Source organism: Zeugodacus cucurbitae, chromosome 5 (genome assembly GCF_028554725.1).
Source record: "Zeugodacus cucurbitae isolate PBARC_wt_2022May chromosome 5, idZeuCucr1.2, whole genome shotgun sequence".
NCBI lineage: Eukaryota > Metazoa > Arthropoda > Insecta > Diptera > Tephritidae > Zeugodacus > Zeugodacus cucurbitae.
The window spans coordinates 49,164,060-49,188,977 of NC_071670.1; the positions used below are offsets into that span (position 1 = coordinate 49,164,060).

Here is a 24,918-nt window from a genome sequence, read left to right on the forward strand (position 1 = left end):
TGATGCGATAAATGATAGCGATTATACATTTTAATTATCAGCGGATTTCACGCAATTTCATTGCTGCATGAGGAAGTAACAAAAACATAATTTTAATTATGTTTAAATGCCGCCAGAATGCCTGCAGCAGCATGACAGGCTTGAGTACGAAAGCACAAATGTGTGCTGATAGCATAAAGGCTGCTTATACTTCAGTATATGTGGATAAATATCCTGCTGATTGCCGCAGGGTTGCTAAATAAGCGTTATTGTTGTTGTAATAAAATGAAATTCATTAGTCACACATGCTCTATAATACTTCTACTGATCATTGATATAACTTTGCAGCGTGCATGTGTATGTGTGAGCGTTGTAAATGTCATTTGTGCGACGGCTGATGTTAAGGTCTTCATTAGTGCACAAATGTTGCAAATTCTGTGCCAATCTCTTTACACAAATGCTACATGATTTTGCAATTCCACTTAATGCATTTGCGTGCTTAATGCAATAACAACAAAAACACTTGACAATATGACACACACTAAATGCATACATATTTTCTTATATATACATATGTATGTTTGTATGTACACACATTAACACTGACAGTTCAAAATTCTTATTCCGTTACTCATTATTTTGTATTAATGCATATTTAAAACACACGCGTAGACACATACATTCTTAAGAAAATTTATCACACGTGTCTTTTCTACCTCTCAGTTCGGTCGCACGCGTAACTTATGCAATTTCACTTACTGAAATTTTTTTTTGACAGTCACTCACTCACTCACTCACACTATTAGCCATATGCAAATTTCCTTCGGTTACTTCGTTTTCTTACACAAATAATATCACACCGCTGTGCCTTAGAAATATAGAAATTCTCAAAATCTTAAGAAAAAAATATATAATAATACATAATCCTACTCACTTATTCTCAGGTACTCCAAAGGTTTCTTTCATTACGGCTTAAGTACTTTGTGGTTTTCTATGAGCACTTAGCATTTTTCTATTCATTGCTTGCATCGTGTTGAGCAGCATAGCTAATTTTTGGATTACGTCTTACTCGCTTTCCGACTCTTCTTTGCTGTTTCTTCAAGTATATTAAAAGCAAATATTTTTAAGGCATAATTGCACTGTGGGTGGTAAAGTAGAAATTCATATAGTCATCGTACATTATTATGTTGAATAGTTATAGATATGCATAGCTAATTTTAGCAACAACAAAAAATACATTGAAAATATCAATTATGAATTTATGTACAATACCTGAATTCTAGAAGTTACGGTAGGTATTCGAAAAATTTCTTAAATGTTCCAATGCATAAATAAAAATTTAAAATAATAAAAGCAATGCATTTAAAATGATTAAATATCGAAAAAAAAATAACTAATGTAGTAATTATATGTATTTTTCAAAAATTATGTAAATAAAATACAATAAAACCAATAATAATCAGAAAGTACAAAAAAAATCAAATAAAACAAAATTAATTAATTATGTTTTCACAATAAATATTATAAATAAAACAGAAAACATAAATTTAATTTCTAAACAGATTAAATAAATAAAAACAATTTAAGCTTATTTAACAAAAATATTTAATATAAATTTCATCAATTCCCTAATAATAATTGTTACAAAAATTAAATTAAATAAAATATAAATTATAAAAATAAATGAAAATAAACAAATATTTTAATTAAGTTAAGAATAGTGATAAAAAACAATAATAATTATTAAAATAAAAATAATAAAGATAAATTTAAATGGAATTAAATATAAATATGTGGAATAAAAATAAAAGTCCAAAAATATACATATTTCAACAAAAAAAAAAAAAATTATTTTATCTTGTCTACTACAAAATTAGGTAAAAAGTTATATTTAGAAACTAAATTAAAAAAAGAAAGAATTAAAAATCTGCATAAAATAGACATAAATAAAATAATGTTCAGTTTGCTAAATTGAAACAAAAATGTTTTAAGTTTTTCTGATTTGCTTTGGAAAAAATCTATAACTTTTTAGTCTATGTATCAATTTTGAAAACTATCACAATCTTGTTTTAAAAATGTTAAAAAATACGATTTTATTATATTCAATTATAAATGTGGAACTACACATCTTTTATATGAACATAATATGTAAATCTACGGGCTATGGTTATACTGAGAGACACTTTATAAGCTGCGTATGTATTCAAATAGTGTATAATCTAAATGATAATAAATAATATTTTTAATCTACTTTTTTGTATAATGTTATATAAATTAGTTATATATGTTATTTTGTATTAGTTATATAAACAAAATGGTTGTAAAAATACCATACCACCGCTATTACTATTACGTTTAGATTTTATATAATCCAAGTTCGACATTAGTATATAATACGTAAAGACATACAAATATTTTATAATAATATTTTATATAATATTGTATTTAAGTGCATATATGCTACTGTACAATAATTCTATTTAAATTATTTAATATATCAAAGAATATTTAAAATCAAGAATTACTTTCCAGTAATTACCAACTTATATAAATTAATCACTACAAAAATGACATACAAATTCATATGTAGATGCGTATGTACGTAAATTTCATACCCACAAGTGTACAAGTATATGGTAAAAACTTTAATAGTTTTTGCACTAATAGTGGAAACCGAACAGACTTACCCACACAAACAAAGCCTTGCCGCGAGTGCGCTAGCCGGTGGTGACAACTGTTTCTAGAACATACGCTTATATTTGCGGCTGCCTTTGCTATTCCTATTATGAAGAAGGGATAAGTGAAGAACACACATTTGTAATTCCATATACTTACATATTTACACAAAAATTCAAAAAGCATTAGGCTGGCGCTCCTATTGGAATTTAAATTGGCGAAATGTCTATTAGGATAACCCGAATAACGCGACGCACGTACCGAACGCGACATTTTAACGTACCGAACGCGGCATTTAAACGTCCCGGACACGACATTTTGCTAGTTATTAACTATAATTTAACAACTTTTAAACGCAAACTTTTAACATAATTTCAAATTTCAAATCTGAAATTCGCAATTGTTCATTTCACAGCTTCCGTTTAGTCTTTTCGTTGCTGATTTGACAGATCTGTAGAAATGGAAGAACGGGTGCAGAGCTGCATTGTTGGGGTGTGATTTAAATTTTAATTGGAACATCTTAACACCGGTTACAGTTACCAAAAAGCTTTAAATAAAGGAAATTGGTGAACACATTAAATACAACAACAATAAATGTATAAATAAAATATAATAAAATATTTTGAGTATTATTTACGAATTTATTTATAATTAAGTTTACTTATGGATTATGTATATGCATGAGAATTTCAAAGTATTACATAAAATATTATTATTATAAATACGTAAAATAATATTTTTACAAATATTTTAAAAAGTAAGTCTCAATAAAATTATGATCAATAGTTTTGGCAATTGCAATTTATTGATTCAGTGTAATGTTATTAAACTTTTCAGTAACTATAAATACGTTTAATAAACAAATACTCATAATAATAATACTATAGCTTACAAATATTTAAATACAAACAAAAAAAAGATTTGAAATTGGGTTTGGTTTAAAAAAATTTTTTTATAAACCGCGAAGAAGTACCCGCTGGTAACCGGTTCTAATAGTGAAAGTGATTAATTGAAATTCTAACTAGTCACTGCGAATGCAGCACTGTGCTATTGTGTCTTCCCTTTGACAATCATTCTAAAGTACCGGTACTGTTACAGTATAAACGGAAATCTCAGACGCGAACAAGTGGTGGAAATAAAGGAATTAAGCGGAAGATACCGCCAAAACGAACGAGCTGCCAGCATTCTACTTTCTATATACTTACTCATGTACCTCTATGAATATATGTATATATATGTATATTTATGCATTATACAGATATAAAAGTACAGTCACATACAAATAATAGTTAATGAATTATAATATCATTTTGATAGTAATCAAAATGTATGTATTTTACATTATTGTAAGGTATCTAAAATCTTGCCGTTAGCTTTTCAATACAAAGTATTTCCTTTCACCGGCTATAAAGAATTTACTCTAGGCAATTAACATACTTGAGTATGTAAGACCCCTTAGCATATAATATGCATATGTAGTACAGAATTTGATAAATTTGACGAAAAATAATAGCATACTATAATACATTGCATTATTACTCAATCAGACTTACTCCTTTTAACAAAAGCGCTGCCGCGAATGCACTTGCCGGTAACCTCGATTTCTTCAAGTACTAGGTTGCTTGAGTATTTCTACGATGTTGCAGCGTCAAGTGAAGAACACACATTTGAAAGTCCATAAATATGTATCTATATTACTATAACCCGAGAAACGCGACGCACGTACCGCACACGACGATTAAACTATTAACAATAATTTTAAAACGTTTTCAACTCTTTTTCAACTCTATTTAAACTTTTAACCAAATTTTAAATATTAAATTTGCAATTGTTCATTTCGCGACTGACTTCCGTTCATTCCTTTCGCAGCTGGTGTGACAGATCTGTACGAAGACAAAAGCTGTGCAGGGCTGCATTGTTAGCATATGATTTAATTTTTAATTCGTACTAATATAATTAATATGATTACCCGTAAAACCGGTTCCGGTTTTTTATTTAAAATATTGATCAAATTTTATTTTATTTTAAATAATGTTTTAAGTTAAATAACTCATAACCTATAATTTATATAAAATGTTTAAAAGAATTTAACTATTGGCCTTAAGGCTATCCTCGTGGTTCGCGGTTTATATGAATTAAGTTTTCAAATAAATTACAAACATAATTATTTTTACAAGTAATTTAATTATTATTACCTCTTTGCTATTTAATTAACTAATTTATTGTATAAAAGTCTTCAGTTAAATTTATTCAATTTCTCGGAATGTTTGAATACTTTGATTATTTTTGATCGAATATTACTTACTTTCATATTTTATAAACTGCCTTATGAAAAAAATATTTTCAATTACACTTTTAAAAGAAATATCAATTTTTTATAGTACTTAACTTGAATTTATTTTAACAAAATCTTTTCTAAAATTCGCGAAAAAGTAACCACTAGTAACCGGATGTAATTAGCAGAACCGATTAACTTTGAACTTTTGATTCAAACTAGCCACAGCGAATGCAGCGCTGCGCTTGTGAGTCTTCCCTTTGACAATTATTCTCAGTTGCCAGTACAGTATAAACGGAAATCTCGTTTAAACAGACGCGAACAAGTGGAGGAAATAATGAAAAATAACGGGATCTTCCGCTAATACGCTAAAGCGAGCGTACAGCAAGCGTTCTTCGTTGGTAGAAGTGTGTATGTATGTACATATGTTGTTCGTTTACATTTGTGCTTCACACTTTGATTTGTATGTATGTATGTATTTATGTATGCACTGGTAGATATGTAGGTACAGTCAATAGGACGTAATAAGAAGTAAGTTTTAACGAAAGTAACTTCAATTAGATAAAGCTATTTAATAACTTATGCTCGCATATTCCTTTAATATGTGATCATATCAACATATTGTATATGTGCATATTATGTGTGTATGTATACAGACTACTCATACTAACAAAGCTATACTAGCAGAGCGTCTTGCAATAAACAGCAGCGTCAGAAGTTTCTAGAACTTGCACGCAAATGCTGTAACTATGCGCGCAAAGGAAGACTACATATGTACATATTTATTACAGAAAGAAAGCACACAAAGGAAGCACAAAAATTATCGCTGTATCCGACCGGCACTTCCACTGGAAACAAGAGAAAAGTAGAAATTTGTAATGCTAGTGCAGAGCTGCATTTCAATTGAAATTGATATTAACGATTAACCGCATTTAGTATGTACCCGGTTTGGTTACTGAATAATTCGTAATACAATAAATTATTAAAAAAATACTAATTAACTAAGTTTAACTTAATAGAATATATTTCTTTTAAGATTAGAAAGCTATGGTAAGGGAAGGGATACAAATGGGACTGAAAAGTATTAATTTTTCAACAAAACAATTATACAAATTTATTAATTATTTTGGTTATTAATTCAAAATATGTATAATTTCAGATATTTCATTAAGTTTATTAATAATGAGAAAAAAAATATAATAAAATAGGAAAAAATATAAATCAGAATTAATTTTATAAACTTTATTAATTCAGGATTCTATCGTTTATAAATATTAATTATCAATTAAATCTTTTATACCGCTAATCCGTTAGGGTTAATAAATATATATATATAATGAAATATTTTGAATAATTGTTTGAACAGGTTTTGGTACCTTTAGTTGATTTATTTTATATTTTACAAAGTTTTTAGATTAAGAAATTATTATCGTATTATCATATAAACTTTTTTTTATTTTAGTTAAAACTGTAGTAATGTCAAATGTGCATATGTATGTACATACGTACGGATTCTCATCGATGACAAAATATATAATTTTTTAAATTTAAATATTAAAAATAATTCTATTGATTGACTGTTTGAATTTACAAGCAAATTTACTTACAAAGCAACATACCAGCACACCCTTCCCATCAAAATACTTTATAATTAAATTAAACAAAGTTTTCTAAATTTTGTATATTAAATACTCGCTAGTAACCGGTTCTAATTAGTAATAGTGATTTAAATTCCTAATCCAATTAGTTACCACGAATGCAGCACTGCGTCAATTTGTCTTCTTTTCTTCATTCCCATTCCGATTTGCGGCGCGGCTACTTTAAATCGTTTGCATTAGTAAGTTTATTGTAAATTAATTATATTTAAATGTTTAAATTAGAGTAAATTTAGTATTAAAATAGTTAATAAAGTTCAGTAGTTATTTTGCAGTTCTTGCTGTTAGTTTAGCTTACAAATTATAGTATTTTTTACAAATGAAATGAAAATTCGCGTACGGTCAGGAAAAAAGCCGAGTGCAGAAGCTCGGTAGCGGAACAGTAGCATATGTTGTTGCTACACTTTGCAAAATAGCGGACAGTAAGCAGGTGATGCAACCAAGACACGAAGTGATGCTGATCGGCGTTGGATGTTCGTAAATATATGTATGTAAGTATGTATTTTACAATGATTTCTCTATGTCAATGTTACACATTTACATATTTACATACATGTTGCTACATATACATATGTATATTGAATATGCGTAAAACTCACCACAGCGAACGCAGCACTTTGCTCGTGTTGTTTATTTTTGATATTCGTTGCAAATTGACGGAGTAGTTAAATTAATACGTAAAATAAAGTTTATTCAAAGGTGCTAAATTTAAAAATTTAATTGCAGTAGAGAGAGTAACAAATCAATTAATAAAATGCAGTAATTTAAAGATTCATATTGTTTGTATAGCTTAAATAATATAAATTTTTAATGTGTAAAGTTACATTATTGAGTTAAATGAAAAAAAACGAGTGTGGTTAAGAAAAACTTAGAGTGCCGAAGCACGTTCGCGGGACAGTAATAGAAGTTGTTGGTATCTTTTATGCTTTAGGAGGACAGTAAAAAATGTAGCAAGTCACCAAGTGGTGACAATCCACGTTTAATAGTCGTAAACATACAAATGTGTGTATGCAAGTATGTAAGTATGTAAGTATTTTACTAAAGCAAAATTACAAATTTACATCTTGACATATTGACTTATTTATAGCTCCGTATAGAATGTATGAAGCAAGTGGCGTGATAATTTTTGATGAATATTAGACTTTATTACTGTCATTTTTAATTGATTAAATATTAAAAACTAAAATATTTTGATTGAAATAATATTTGAAATATAAGGTAAAGTAAAAAAAATATATATTTTGGGTGCTTTATTTAATAATTCAACACCACTAACCTAAAAATATATAATTTAAATAAAATACATTAATATATATGTACATAAATGCCAACACAGTCAACTCCAATATACAAAAATAAATGTACATGCACATACAAGCTTAGTTTTAATTAGTCAATTAAACTATTATGTGTGCCCGAGAGAAAAACATTTACTGTCCATATATAAATGTGTCAAACAATTTAACATGCGCATTTGAACATTTGTCAAAATGCTGTCAGCATACTCCCACTAAAAAGCTACTAAGCCAAGTTTGTTTATTGAAAAATTATGCGCACATTGAGTGATGCAATTGGCCGATCTAACGTTGCACACCGCTTTGCAGTCAAACTGCTGCCATAACCATGTCATGTGGATCATAAACAGCCTATCATGACTTACAATAACCGACGGCTACAAAGTGCAATCAATCGTTAACTGACAAACACACACGCACACACAGAGCGCCGAATGGGGTGGAACAGCAGTTAAACAACTTAGCGCCATGAGCGTAAAAACTTGAACAAGACAAAACGTTTGGCGAAATGAAGATGACCGGCAGCGCAACAGTCAGTAAAGATCGCTGTGATTGTGCCGTCACACCATGGAGTTGTAATAGCCAGCAAGTACGATTAAACTGGCTCACACGATAGACTTTGGACGTTGCTTGCGTTCTAAGCGAGCTAAGCGTTTTTATGTGCGGCGCTCATTGTTTTTGAAATATCCTACACATTTTAGCCACAAGCGTTGCAGCCGGTAAACGGCAAAGTGTTCCTCAGCTGTGTAACTTAGACATCAGAAAGACGTACGACCAAAACACTGACACCGCAACAACTCACGCCGATCTACCGTTGACGTTGTCGCTGTGCTGCTGATGATGACGTTGATGTTGATGTCTGCCTGTAAAGACTTTATTTGTTTTAGTGCAACGTACATGTTCTCTCTACCTGACAGACTGTAGCATTAGATTAACGTGTATTATCCCGCGGTAAATGGCGCTATTATCGGCAAATTTAATGTCGGCCAAAGAGACGGCACAGAACCGCATGTAGTGTGTTTGAATGCGCATGTGCATACAAAAAACACCGGAAGCGTTTTCAACTAAACACCTTCTTAGAAATTATCCACCGCTTGTAGTTGATGCAGTTACTTATTTATATATGCATATGTGTGTGTATGTACATATATTTTTGTAAGTTAGTGGTTTGACTTTTGTGCATATGGCTTTTCATATTGCAATTGCCTGTAAGCTATTTGCACTGTGTTAAGAATTTGTTGGTTTTTGGTAGCGTAATTTTGCCTGAAAATTTGTATTATAAATCAAATGTCAGTGTTGTGTTGACGTTTGAATTTTGTGTGGTGATGAATTATGATTTTTAATACACGGACATATATACAGATGTATTTATGCACCTCGGTATATTCATAATATAATAAGTGACTATAAGGAGTGCACATGGAGCTATACTAAAAGTGGTAAATCAAAGAACCAACATACAATAAATACATATTAATGCACTATATGTATAAAATGCAGAAGGTGTGCGAAAGATCAAATAACGTGCAAATATATTATACTTTTTTATTTACTTTTTTTATACACGTACATAAATTTTTATAAATTTTAACATTTTTCATATAAATACTTATTTTTTACAGGAATTATAGTTTTTGCTGTAATTTTGTATATACTGTTTTTGTTTATTGTATATAATCTTATTTGTACATTCTTTTAAGGATATATTTTAATCGGAATAAAACCGATTGTTATAATTTTTAACAAATATTTCTATCAAAATGGAGCCAAAATCTTAAACTAAAACTTCAGTCACCTTTATTTATGTAAAAAGTGAGTGACATTCTTTGTGACATCTTTGAGTTGTACGGAGATATTTTTAAGAGATACAATGAATTATTTTGCATAAAGGTGAAACATTTTCAAAACGTGATTTTTTTTACTAAAAGACCTTTTCGATATTATTTGCAGTATACTTTTTTTTCATTTACTAAAGTTTATTATCTTTTATTTTACATTTTATTTTTACTATTTTTTTTTTGGTTTTTTATATAAACAATTCAGTTTAAAAAATCATAATGAAAATTTAAAATTACTGTTGATTTAAAATACTAATTAAATGGCTACATCATTGTCATGAATAATTTTCGGCATTGGCTACTCGAAAATTTTAGAAAATGAAATTCTTCATAGGTCCTCCTCGGACTAAATGTTTGATTTATTCAGGTATGACCCAGCGTAGAAAGGAAATTGTTTTACACATGGGCGAACTGAAATCATAAGACACGCTCTCTCTCTATGGTTGAATTTTTTGTAACTATATAAAATCTTTTTTATCATTCTTTCTGCCTCTTCTTCTTAAAGTCTGAAGGTTTTCTCCGCCGTAAAGCCTTTGTATCGTATTATTTAAGATCATCCAAGAGCTCCGGTGGTTGGAATATCAATAAATAGCTAAAAAGTGTGTTTAATAAAACATTAATTTTATTTATATCGAAAAAACTCAGAAATATAGTTAATAGTATATGTGTAATTATTTTTCATAAATCAATAATTTTAAATCTATAAGACACTCTGTTTGATCTTTGAGTATATTGTTCCAAATATACTCACATCGATTGAAGTGGTTGGCTTGTTTCTATTGTGGTATCAATTTTCATTGATAATTTTAAAAGATAAAATATATTTAAAATATATAATATTAATGGAATATTTTTTAAATTTTTATTCTGAACGAAATAAAATCTATTTTTTAGTGATAATTTGTATATAAATGCTATTTATTCTCAAGATTTTAATTTATCTATTATCAATGGTTGAATTTTATAAGAGAACACGAAAAAAAGTAGAATTTTCAGTATTTTTTTTTTGCTATTAAATCTTGTTATTTTACAAAAGTAATAATATGACATTATTACACAATGTTTTGACTTGAAGTCACGAAAATTTGAAAAAAAGTACAATTTCCAAAGTTAAAGCGTTTTGTTTTGACCCAGTTCCAAAAGAAGGTCGTTGCGATGGCAATCATAAGTTCGTGGAGATTCATCTAAAATCAATCGGATAAGAAAAATTAGTTTTATAAATAGATATCCCTGCGCCTGATCGAAGCTTTTTTGTTTTTTTTTTTTCAAAATTTTTTTTTGAAAAAAAATCAACAGTTGATTGGTCTTAAAAGATCGAAACAAAAAAAAATTATTATGATGTATTCTAAAAGCTAAATAAATTTGATTACAATCTACTGAGCGGTTTTCGAGTAACTGTTGTTACCAGTTCAAAAAACATTTTTTTGCGAAAAAACGCATTTTCACTCAAGTTTCACACTACCGTTTTGGAGTGTCCGAGTGCTCTTTGTTATTTGTCGAATAACTCGAAAAGTGATTGTCGGATCAACTTCAAATTTTCAGAGAATATTTTTAAGATATTACACTTAAGGAAAATGCAAAGAACAAAAAATTGATTTTTTGAAAATCCTGACTACCCCTAACCCGTTAGAATTCTAACTCTTCTGCTGATTGATGAAAATTTCCACTTTATTTCAAAAATATCCATATATTTTTTTATAAATTATAAATCGAGCATATTTTCTATGCTAACCAACCAAAAAATAGTTCGAATTATTATTAAATCATTCCTTTCCTTTTTATTAAAATTTCTTTACAATCAAAAAAATACACTTTGTAAGTTAAATGTAAGTATGCAACGGTCAAATATTAGCATATCACATGCCAACCCTTTTCACTTTCAATACACTACATTTACCTTTTATTTTTTATCTCGAAAATTCAAATGTTTAATCACAACAAATAGACGATCGTTTTTCTACTTTTTATTGAATGCTTATCGCTTAGCCTGACTGGTGGTTTGAATACTCGTAAACATACTTACAGACGGAGATATCTACATATATGTGAGCACTTCAATGCCCGTGCCTGACACACTCGGCAAATATCATAAATGCGTATGTATGTATGTATGTATTTATTTAACAAAGTGTTGACAGATTTAATATATAAAATTAAAAAAACATGATATATGAATGACAAGGAAACAACAAACAAGTTGCATGTAGTAACATTTGTAGGCATATAATTCCTTACTTGTTGCTCCACTGTCGCCGCCGCACTGTAAACATGCAAATACACAAACACACAGACGTCACAACATGACACAGTTATAAAAAGTCACCAAGTTGTCAATTAATCCACCCACGCAATGTTCAACATACAACGATCGTTGGAGCGGCTCGGTCAACACTCAAACACAGATAGTTGAATGTGAGTGTGTGTGTGTGTAAATACTATATCCGTCTACACACAAGCCGTTGTCGTTGATCGTCTGGTTGGTCGATCGATTTTCCAGTTTGATTGAATGGGTCGATTGGTTGGTGGGGCGAATGTAAACATGAACCCTGGCTTGGGGTAAACAACAGCGCCAGCGGTGGAAGACGGTGTGGGGAGCGTTTGATGGTTGATTTCTTTTTTTTTGTTGTACTTTACATGGTTAGGTAGCGTAGACGCGTTGTGACATAAGTAAGTGGCATGTTCCGCCGTCAAGCAGTGGTGGCTTCCACCGCAACACACAGGGCGTCAGGGCGTTAGTCACAGAAGTGGCGTTGTTGCACTCTTTATCGCGCGTGTTGAAAGTGTGCCTATGTTTTTTTTGGTGCCGGCTCAATGCGCTCAAATCCTTTCACAAATAAACAGTTTCTTATCTACAACATTAGATTCAAGTGAATAATAAATTTGTTCAATGAGTTAGAATTTCTGGAGTTTTTTGAAATACCCTCGATAAAAATGATATGATGCGTGGGTGGGTGTTGATTTTTTTTTTTCTCTCTTCATAAAATGAGTGAAGAAGTTACCATTAAAAATAAGAATGAAAAAAATTGAATTTTTATTTTTTTCACTCTTTATTGAGATTGCAAATTCCGTAGCATGCAGTTTGTAACACCCACGCAAAGTTATGACGATAACGGCTTTATTTGATACAATTTTTCTTTTTTCGAGCATTTTTTGATCGAAGGTTGATCGTTGCTCAGTGATTGGCAAAATTATTTATCAGTTCAATAATATACTTTTTTTTCATTTGAGGCGTGGCTTCCGTATGCGAAAACAATTGCTTGCCAAACCAATCAGATTGCGTTAATTTAAGAAGATAAAATTGCGAATAGAGGCAAAAATAATATTTTCGAAAAAAAAATAAACATTTAGTCTATAAACCTATTTTTAGCTATCTAACACCTATTTTTATGACAGCTGCTTCCTGCTAGCCAAAGAGTTCTAATTCTACTCAGGGCATCAGAAAAAAAAATTGGTACTGCAGCTATGCAAATATGTCATAGAATTGTGCAAAAATACAAAGTAAAACCCATATTTACATACTAAATGTGGCGAGGTAATACCTATATAGTTAGCCTACAGATTTGATGTACAGATGTTTCTGATACAAATACATGTCAAACATGTAAATTTGAGTTAAGTACACAATATGTGTGGCAGGCAATTTCGTTGGGGTCACAAAAGCCGGAAATGCCTATCAATAAGGCCAGAAAAATAGTATTGTAAACAATCATTTGTGAATATCAGCAAGCAAGAAAGAACTTTACTGTTTAAATAAGTTCAAACTATTTGCGAAACTTACTTCTATTGGTTTTCTTACTTTGTTTGGTTATTTTAGATAGGCTTGAAGGCACATTTAAGAGGTTAGATGGATATCAGATGTCAAAAATTGTACTTTTCCATTTTTTTAATATGTATATGCAATCATATCTTTCATTTAAAGAATTCAGCATATCAAAGATTCAATTTTACACCATATTTTGTGAAATTTGTATTTAAAATTTCTCAATACTCAGCCATGGGCCGCTCATCTTCCATAGCGTGTCAAAAAAAAGCTCTTGCCGTGGTCAGCATAACTTATTATTGGATCATCTAAAATCAATAAACCAAAAATATTTCGATAGTATTATATATGGATAGATCTAGTTACTGAGCGAAGAAAAAAAATTTAAAATTTGTATTTTTGACAAATTTTAAACAAAACAAAATATTTTTTTTGGCAAATTTTCGCCATATATTGGCTGGAAAGAAGAAGAAAACTAAAAATCCTTCGTTCATTAACTAGATAATGTCATTTCTAAGATGTGTACAAAATCTGAACAAAATCACTTCATAACTTTTCGAGAAATCGTGTACACCGACTTGAAAAATTGAGTGTTGAGATAAACGCGTTGCTGGGCAGCATTTCCAAAGAATTTCTTAAAATATTACTCGGATTGATTTGATATTTTTGGATAATATTTTAAACATATTGCACTATTTAATAAGACAGAATTTTTTTTTCAAAATTTTAAATTTTGAAACCCACCTAACCTCTTTATTGAGTTCAATCTCTTGCATTGAACACGTCGGCAATTTGATTATTTTTATTGCGCCCTACAATTTTTCTGCCATTATTTTACCACTTGAGAACGACTCCATATATTTTATTTTTGTTATAAAAACCAAATCGAGTTACTTTTCACCATAGTCTCTATCCCGATACTAATTTTAGTTTAAATATCAGTTTAACAGAGTCTTTATAGAAGTAACAGACTCTTCCCAAATCACCTTTTCCGATTCAGTTTAATCACAACTCTTCATGTGTAGTCTCTGAACTAGACTCTCCGTTTGTCCTTAATCTCATTTCTTGTGATGGCCTCTATCTCTCTAAGTATCTGGCTTGATTTCAGCTTTTGTAATACTTTGATCGGTCTCAGTTTCAATCTGGGTTCAATTACCACTTAAGTATTTGTAAGTCAGTCTCTACTTATATTGTGGCATTTACACTGTCGTATTTGAGCCTATTCTACGCTGGTATTCTTTATTCAGTTGCAATATAAATGTAGGTTTTTAGGTCGAACTAACAGTTTAAGAGTCTCTTGGCTGGGATTTAGGATCAGTTAATTTCAAACTTAATTCACTATAGCTCGTGATTTATTCAATTACATTTTTGTAGAAAATATTCTGTCGTTAACATTTTTCCGAAGGCTCTACTAACATTTCTTATTTTAACAAAGGGTCTCTTAAGTAGCCTGGTATTTTTTTAATACCGCTCAAACGAAATTATAGTAATTTTTATTTCTTTCGAATCATCATTCTCAGCATTGTCATTAAAAATTATGAATTTATCACTCAAATATAATTAATTTTTGATTTCTTACAAAAAGAATGCATTTTCTCACAGATTTGCGAATTTTTATTTCTCTTACCTGTCAACTTCAATTATCATATATCATAATCTATTTACTATTCAGTATTAAATTGGGGTGAAATATGAACAAATTCCGTTACAAAACCGACGACTTTCTCAAATGTCACACGATCGATCTTTCACGACAGTAGCGCTGTTATACGAGAACTTTGCAGCTACTTCGTTTAAATCTTTTGTCGTTTACCTGTCTATAAAATAAGACAATGTCGCTGAGAAAGCAACATTATTGTTTTGCAATGAGAGAGCAAACGAATTGACATTTCAACGCATAATTTTTTTCGAATTTCTTTCATTCATTATTATCATTTCTATATAAAATAGAATAGAATCTATGTATATATTTTTGCTTGAAACGGCACAGTTTTTGCGGTCAAAGATCATTGATCATGTTGCATTGAATGCGTCGATCAATTTGGAGCACTGTGAAAAATGAAATAAAAAATGTCCCTGCGAAAAGCAACCGACAAAAGAAAGTGAGAAGATAATATAGTTAGAATGACAGTGTGTCTGTGCGATTGACCGCAAAAATAGATTTTCACATGAGTGCACAATTTCGCGATTTCATGTAGACACTTGAAAAGTAGACAAAAGGTGCACCTATTCTATTATGCTATATAAGGTAAACTGGATGTATGGCTCATATGCTGAATGGAGTTTTGTGTTGTTGCTCGTCATTATTGTCATTCAATTGATTTTGTATGGCTATTTGATGTTCAATATTTATGAGACATGAAATTGTAATGACGTTAGATATAAAATTAATTGAAATGTAGTTCTTGCGATATTTTAGGTGTCTAAAGAAAGTACAAAAATGTATTGCAAACAAAGAATGTGAAACCGCAGGCCACTTTCGCTTATACAGTTAATCGTTTTTGGCATTAAGGGTTCTCTAATAAAATATATGTATGTATGAAATAGAATTGAGAAATTTTATGATTTCGTAGGAAAATGTGCTGTTGATTTTATAATTTGTTAGTATATAGCATTTGGCAGAGAATTTTATTTTTACAATTCTATTAATTGAGATTTGTAGCACCCCAAGTGTACTTTAAGCCAAAAAGATTTAGTTTTTGTGAAAATTTAAAACTGACATAACTTCTTAACTAGATTCTCTAACGTTTGAAAATCTAAAAAATATGCAAGCTTATGAAGGGTTGTAAGATCAACGGCTGACCATTGTTAGAACTACTTTTTTATGACTTTGGATTTTGCTCTTCCTAATTGAAAATTTGGCTTAGGGGTTATATCTTTTCTTGAGACCTAAATCATGGAAGAGCTTCAATCTCCAAAAAATATTGTATAAGAACTTTCACACTTTCACTGGATATATGTATATGGAATATGCATTCTCCTTTTAGAAACCTTAACGTCTTTGAAGATCCAAAGATTTATGAATATTATTATCCTTGTGTTATTTAATTTTTTATTTTTTAATTTTCTTATTAATATTTAATATTTCATTGAAACAATTTTGCATATCAAAGATTCATATTTTAGCGGTATTTTGTGATATTTTTATTTACAAATTCCGAAAACTCAGCCGTTGGTAGCTCATCTCCCTTGACGCCTTCAAAAATAAAGCTCTTGTCGTGGACATCGTAACTCATTTTTGGTTCATCCAAAATCAAGAAGACAAATATTTTTCGAATTTTTGAACGAAGGAAAAAATGAAATATTGAAAAAAAAACTCCTTCTTTTGTTAAAAGTTTTAAAAATAGTTGTATTTTTGATACAAATAAATCTTCGCTCATTAACTACCTAATGTTATTTCAAAGATGTGTGCAAAATTTGAACAAAATCGCTTCATAACTTTTCGAGAAATCGTGTCCAACGACTTGAAAAAATTAGTTTGGAGATAAATACGTTAAAATTTAATTTTTTTGAATTGGATCTGACACGCACGTGTCCTGATGGGCGGAACTTTCAAAGCGTATATGTTTTAGAATATTTCTCGAATTGATTGGTATTTTGAACATATTACACAATTTAATAAGATCAAAAAAAATCAAATTTTGAACCCCACCTAGCCCCTTAATAACTAAGAAATAAAAACCTTAAGACTAAAATGTCTACGGTTACGATGAATTCTTTCTCAGATTCATTGAACGTCAGACGTAATGGTCTGTCAAATATCCCCTATAACCTTTCAACCCCACATTTTGCTTTGTTCAACTTTCCACTTGTCAAATGATCGCTTGTATTTAAGATATTTCTTAATTATAGCTTGCTACGTTGTCCTCTACATTATTGTAGCTCATTTTCTGATTTTAGAAATTATTTCTAAAGAATTCTTTGCTCTTTAAAGTAGGGAGTTGAAGTTGAATTTGGTCATTTAGCCTCATATTTTAAATAGTTTTTAATGAATTTTCTTCGCATTTATTGGAATAGATAGAAATGTATCTTAGATATATAGGATAATAGGGGAAATTCTAGTGAATCGTATAAACACTATTTCTGATTTCTTCCTTAAAGACGTAGACAAGATTTCACATTACTGGAAGACAAAACTAATTATTGGACGTCTGGAAACCATAAATTCGTTCTAATATCCCAACTAACTGACGATATTCTAAACTAAGAAGTGTGCAGGATAACCTTCTAATCAATCAAGAATAATTAGTTTAATTTTTGCACTAGTTTCCATATTTTTTTATTAAACAATATGCAATATGCAAGACTTGTCAAAGAATGCTTAGGTCTTTATGTATTCTACCATTAACAAAAAATGCCGATATTCATCTAATTTACATAACATAAATGATCTGTGCTATTCATTCTTTTGAGAGTCAAAAAGGTGAAAGAAGACTCCGAATTATCACAAAATACATTCCCGAGCCGTCGGAAATTTACGATGCGGCTGGCAACATTCAAATTCTAACAAACCGTACATCCGCGCGCAGTTTGCATTACAAATACGATCGTAAACTATTTTGTCGATCGTCAGCAGTTTTGATTGATCGCTTTATACATATCAGAGTAGTGTAGAAGGGTGTAGGGAATGTGAAAGCAAATATAACTAATACTTGACAGTGTTGCATAGTAAGTAGTTCGTAAGAAAATGAGATCGTTTGTGAAGATCAACGGAAAACATACACACATTAAAACAACAACAAAATAGAGGTGGCAAAGACAATGGTGACATTAGGCAGGCAAAAGGATATTGGACGAGGTGAAGGAGTTGCGCATACATTTTATCAGAAAATGTTATGTAAATATGTAAATAGCCAGATGCGTATGAAGATCACAACACGATATCCGCACAGCGATCATAATTTCACCTGCAATACAAAATGCAATCAACCATTTTACCGTCGGCTGTGAGTTGTCATTGGCATTGGCGTTGGCGTTGGTGGCGGCGGTGGCGACAGCCCGCTTCATTTGCTATCAGTTTTGACTGGCATAATAATCAAATTTATACAAATCGAGTACGGAAAGAGCAAGCGATTCTTCAAAAAAATAAAATAAATGTAAAAAACACACACTTGCCACTCCACTTGCGCCGAAGGAAGCAGAAATCAAGCATACACCAGCTAAACGACCACCCCGACATCCTGAGAAATAATTTCCAGTGTCCGTAAGACCGTAAAAAACGGCGTTGCAAGTAGATAGCAGCTCATCAAATCAATTGCGACGAAACGGTCAATGTTGACATTTTTGCTGCAACTGTCCGCCGCTGATCGATCGATCGTTCATTCGCACACACACACCCGTCAGGAGTTGACCGATCGACGCACAGACTGCTTGGCCTGTTGAACTGACTAGCTCTTTGACTCTTGTCAGTCAATTCATACTCGCTCCCGCGTGTTGCATTCATGCATCGGTAGAACACCGTTGATCTTTTAATCTAGCTTTGGAGATCACAAAATTTGCCGCGACGGTATTGACAGCGTTGACTCCATCATTGTCTGGCTTTGGCTGCCGCACTCGCACTAGTTTCTCTTGTTGTTGTAGTTGTACTTGTACTTTCAGACGCAGCACATGATTGAATTGTGTCCATCTTTTGCATGTCTTCTGACATGGCTGTCGCTGTTGCATCCTCCAGCGGTCGCCTGTTTTGACATGATTGTTCTTCATTGCCATTGGATGAGATCGATGGCCGATATGTTATGGTGGTTGTCGCTGGCTAGTGTCTGTCGGTAGTCAGCGTTGTAGCGGTTGTGTTGCGCTGTATTATATGAAAGCCGCGCTTCTTTGCGCTCATATGCAAAGTGGAAAGTATGCGTTGTTTCTTCTTGCTTTTTATCGTCACAGTGGTATTGATAGCTAATGAAATTGCGAAAGGGAAAGGTGTTATTGAAGATAATAGTTAAGATAATATCGATTTCTTATTTAATGTATTTAATAATATTTTAGCGTATTATTCAATGTTTTTTTGTTTGAAAATTCATTGTCAGGAGAATTTTTTACTTATGCCTGTTATTCTATTTTGCTAGAATAGATGGATCAAAATCTCTCGGACACCTCATTTTGTGTATTTAAACGAAGGTAAAGAGCTCAAATTGATTTTTGAACAAGTAAGAATAGGCTAAGTTCGGGTGCAACCGAACATTTTATACTCTCGCAATTTATTGATATAGTTTTATTAAGACAACGCACAATTTGACCCATATATTCGGCATAAAGTCCAATAGAATAACGAAAATCATCATATAATATTCCTGAACCGATTTTACTAATTTTTACCACCAAGGTACACTATATCCAAGACTCACTTAATTTTGCTAAGATATCTCACATATTAACAGATTAATAAGGTATTAAGCCCACCGTATTTTTGAAAAACCTATAATTAGGTAATTTGAACCATTTTTTTTTACAAAGATACACTGATAGAAAAAACTGATTTCCTCTGAATTAAATTATATTAACGATATTTTTGATGAAAAATTAACCCTAGGCACTGAGTTCTTCATGTTCGAGCCATTGAAAAGTTATAGTTCGATTTCGACAATTTAATGCGATCGGTCGAGTAGTTTCTGAGATATGGTTTTTGAGCCACAAGTAGAAGACGCAAATCCCATTTTCCACTTTTTAAAAAAAATCTGAGTGCATCTTTCTTCTGTCATTTCTACTATAAAACTTAGTGTTTTCAACATTATCTTTGTATGAGAAGTGGGCGTTGTTATTATCCGATTTCAAAAATTTTTATGGTGTGTAATTAGGTACGTAAGGGAAGGGAAGGGAACTGCAGAAAGTTTGTTTCCTATAGCTTTAGTAGTTTACGAGCAACTTTATTTATGTCTTAGTTATGACACTTTATAAGTTTTCGGTTTTCGTCATTTTGCAGGCGTGGCAATGGTACGATTACGCCCAACCAACTCTGTCACGTTCCCATGAAACATATGTTTCAAGTTTCGCCAAGATAGGTTAACTGACAGACAGACATCCGGTTTCAACTCGTCAGCCTGATAATTTTGACGTATATAACCTATATCTAACTCGTTTAGAAGGATACTTAGTACATTAATAATTCTAACCTCTGCCTGAAATATAGAGACATAGTCGTAGTAACTAAGGGTATTTTTTCTATGATCACGTATATATTTTGTGAGGCTGAAATAGCACTCAAAACTACTGTGTTAAGTTATAAGGTCCTCTTCTTGTCCAAGCCCCCTTTTTTGAAATCCTATTCATTTGCTTAGTGTTTTGTAATTCAGTGTGTATGATTGTGTTTTTGGCCCAGTTACCATTTCTCTGCCTCTTCATGAGTTAAACCGAAAACCTTGGTTTTATCATATGTTATCATTTTTTAAAAAAAATTTTATTTATTGTATTCTTGAACTTCATTTGTGGATTCTTTAGCATATTATTTCTCTTACCGGAGAATTCTTTGTTAGGGATGGGGGACTTCCAAAATTTTATTAAAATTCGAATATGTTAGTTATTTTTTCACAACGACAAAAGTTAGTCCAAGAAAAGCAAGTCAGACCAAGATCAGATGCCTGAACCTCTGGAATTCTAAGAATACCAAATTATATATTTTTCCCATAAACTCGCCTATATTATTCTTTCATTACTTTTAGTCCCGTCTAACCACAAATCACTCCACAGTGCTTTTTCAAATTTGTCTGCCTATTGTGCATACAAATCTGAACCTTAAGACTTTTGTGCCATCATTCACCGCATCAACCGTTTCAGGCACTTAGAAATCCACGCAGTGTGTATGCAAAACGAAACAGTTGTTCGGTTGACGAGCGGAACACACACAAATTCGTTTGACTGTTTCCAAACAAATTTGATTGTTTTACGAATTTTATGAATTGATATTTGATTGCTCTGCAGCAATCATGACAAAATGTAGGGTTAGCTCTGTGTTTGTATGTAAATGACAAAGAGTTGACAGAATGTATAATATGCAAATATGAGCAGTGTTGATTTGAATAAGTAACCGTTATTTATTGATTTATAACTCTTTTGTAATTTATTACTTGTGGTTATGGATATTTGAGTGTCTGTGTGTGTATTGAAAGATATTATTCAAACCGCTAGGAACGCTTTCTTTTACATTTTTTTGCTTTTGCATTTCTTTTTATGTTTCCTTGATTAACCATTTTTTTTTTCTTTTTTATCCACCGTAAGTTTAGCAATTTCACCGAAATTACTTTGTGTAATACACAACCTACATCCACCGTCTACCAAATTTGCCATTACAACGGCATATTTTTTTCTGATAAAAGTTGGTAGTTAACCGCAGCTGATTAAAAACCCATAAGCGTTGCTTATACTTAAGCGCAAATCAACTATAAACCCACTTACTTGAAGGCCACAGTCATAAAAAGCGCAGCAACTATACATACATACATCACCACAATTGTGGTGGATGTATCGCGCGTGCGTCTCCTTAATCAGTTGCAGCAAAAAAACGCTCAACGATCAATGAAAACTAAAAATAATCGCAAAATATAGCATAAGATTAAAAACTTTCCTCATCACGCGCGCATGTGGGCGATACGCGCGCTTCTTCACAGACAGACAGACACACACACCAGCGGCACAGCACTTACTTTCCCAAGCTGTTGCTGCAAGCGGTCTTTATTGCGTCCAAGACACAATTGCTGGCTGTGGTTAAGCGACGCGCCTACCTTGTTAAGCGCTAAAATAGCTACTGTTGCTGTTTTTTTGTATTAAAGTACAAAAACAAAACAATAAAAAAATCATAATTTCATTTTTGCACTTTTTGCCGCTGAAAAATTCACTACTGTTTGCTGGCACATCACTCAGCTGGCAGTTGGTCAATTCAGTCAGTTGTCCAGTGCGTCAGTCGCAGTAGCTTGCCCAGCATCTTTACCCATAATCGCCATATTGTTGTTGTTGTAATTTTGTTGTAATGTTGGATTAAATGACGCGCTGCATCGCTCAGCCGATCTGATTGCGTATATTTCAATTAGTAGCGTCCAGCGGTGGATAAGCGTGGCGTGTCGGCTCAAGCCGTACCACTACTTGCCATTGGCTGCTCGCAAGCACATAAAGTGCTTCGCTTCATCTACGCTTAAGCGATTGCCTTAAATTACATTGCATTTTCTTTCCAATTATATGAAATTTACGTGTATAAATGTCAGTTCGAGTTTTTCTGCTGTATTGTTGTTTTTTTGGTTTTTGCAAAATCCGGATAAGCAACGAAAGTTGTTGTGTTGCATAGTTAATGTCGTTCGCTCATATGTATATTTCCGTGATCGATTGCTGTAGGCAGCGATTGATTGAATATTAATGAGTTGCTGTTTATCTCTGGCGATAACGTTGCTGCATAAATATTTTATGTTAAATATGAAAAGTGTTTTAAGCAATGATGAATTGCGTGGAATAAGTGATTGAATATATAGTCATATAGTTTTTTTATTAAAACATTTCGAAAACTTTTACTTTTATTTATAAATAGCACACCGCTCCGGCTTCACACTGATTTTGCTGGTGCTCTACAAGACCTGATCCAAGAGTAAACGTACCTAAAAATATCCTTGCAATCGTAACTAGTGGAATTATAAGATTATCTTTTTTGGAAAGAAACTAACTTTGGCCATTCATATAGTTTGCTATTATTTGGCTCTTGACGTCTGCATCTCATGCCTTTATTACGTGATTTATGCAATCTATAAGTTGTAATATCATCCTATATTCATTCGATATAGGGAATTTTAAATTCTGCCTCTATAATAAAATCTTAAATTTTGTATTTTGTATAATGTCCTGGTCGAATGGTTCGATTTATGGAAAGAAAGTTGTATAGAATTTGACTTCTATTGCCAAATCCAGAATTCGAATTATGGAGAAATTCGAGTTATAGAAGTTCGAGTTATGGAAGTTCAACTGTATATTGTATAGTCCTGTAGTATTTGTTTTCCTATATTTCAAAAGCGTTTTGGATTCCCTGCATAGTGTTCTTACACCGTACTTTGTAATAATTTTATATTAATTCCCACCCAGTTAGGCGTTTAATGCATTAAGGTTCAAGAATTCTTCTTCTCATAGCCAGTTCGAAATTTTTCAAATATAACAAGTAAGGAAGGGCTAAGTTCGGGTGTAACCGAACATTTTATACTCTCGCAATTTATTTATTTAACTTTATTAATATAATACACAATTTGACCCACATATTCGTCATATATATTGTATACAGTCCATTGAAAGTTGGAAACCATAACATTAGGTTAGAAGCACCGAGGTCCTCGTGTTCGATATATGGGGCCTTAAAAACCTATGGTCCGATTTCGGCGATTTTTAGAATGTGGCTGCCACACTATAAACGTAGTATTTGTGCAAAGTTCTGCATCGATATCTTCATTAGCGCTTAACTTATATATTGTAATGTAAACGATTCAGATCGTCTTCAAAGTTCTGGTATATAGGAAGTAGGCGTGGTTGTGAAGCGATTTGGCCTATTTTCACAACATATCATTGGGATGTAAGGAAACTATTACAAACCAAGTTTTATTGAAATCGGTCGAGTAGTTCCTGAGATATGGTTTTTGACCCATAAGTGGGCGATGCCACGCCCATTTTCCATTTTGTAAAAAAATCTGAGTGTAGCTTCCATCTGCCATTTCTGATGTGAATTTAGTGTTTCTGGCGTTTTTCGTTAGTGAGTTCACCCACTTTTAGTAGTTTTCAACATAACCTTTGTATGGGAGGTGGGCGTGGTTACAATCCGATTTCCTCCATTTTTGGACTGTATGAGGTAGTACCTAAAATAAACGACTCTAGAAAGTTTTCTTGATATAGCTTTAGTAGTTTGTACTAAAAACTTAGTAGGGGGCGGGGCCACGCCCACTTCCCCAAAAAAAATACATCCACATATGCCCCTTCATAGTGCGATCCTTCATACCAAATTTTACTTCCATAGCTTTATTTATAGCTTAGTTATGGCATTTTAAGTGTTTTCGGTTTTCGCTATTTTGTGGGCGTGGCAGTGATCCGATTACGCCCATTTTCGAACTTAACCTTCTTATGGTGCCAAGAAATACGTCTTCCAAGTTTCATCAAGATATCCCAATTTTTACTCAAGTTACAGCTTGCACGGACGGACGGACAGACAGACATCCGGATTTGAACTTTTCTCGTCACCCTGATCATTTTGATATATAAAACCCTATATCTAACTCGTTTAGTTTTAGGACTTACAACCAACCGTTATGTGGACAAAACTATAATACTCTCGTAGCAACTTTGTTGCGAGAGTATAAAAATCCAATTATCCTCTGTTTCAGTCATTGCCTTAAGGGTTCTATGTTAGATCTCTTTTTCATTCGTGTATATGGTGGTGGTATCGAGGTATTAAGTGGGAACTTGGGGAGAAAATAAATATATTTCAGTCATT

The 24,918-nt window shown here is 31.8% G+C and overlaps 1 long non-coding RNA gene across 1 annotated transcript; it reads right to left on the reverse strand.

The window, feature by feature from the left end:
• Positions 1–2,637: 2,637 nt before the first annotated feature.
• Positions 2,638–4,365, reverse strand: LOC128922364 (uncharacterized). The gene is made up of 3 exons (XR_008471611.1): positions 4,209–4,365; positions 2,815–3,202; positions 2,638–2,759 (listed from the first exon to the last, which is right to left on the reverse strand). It is a non-coding gene; the product is annotated as an uncharacterized LOC128922364 (long non-coding RNA).
• Between the last annotated feature and the right edge of the window lie 20,553 nt (positions 4,366–24,918).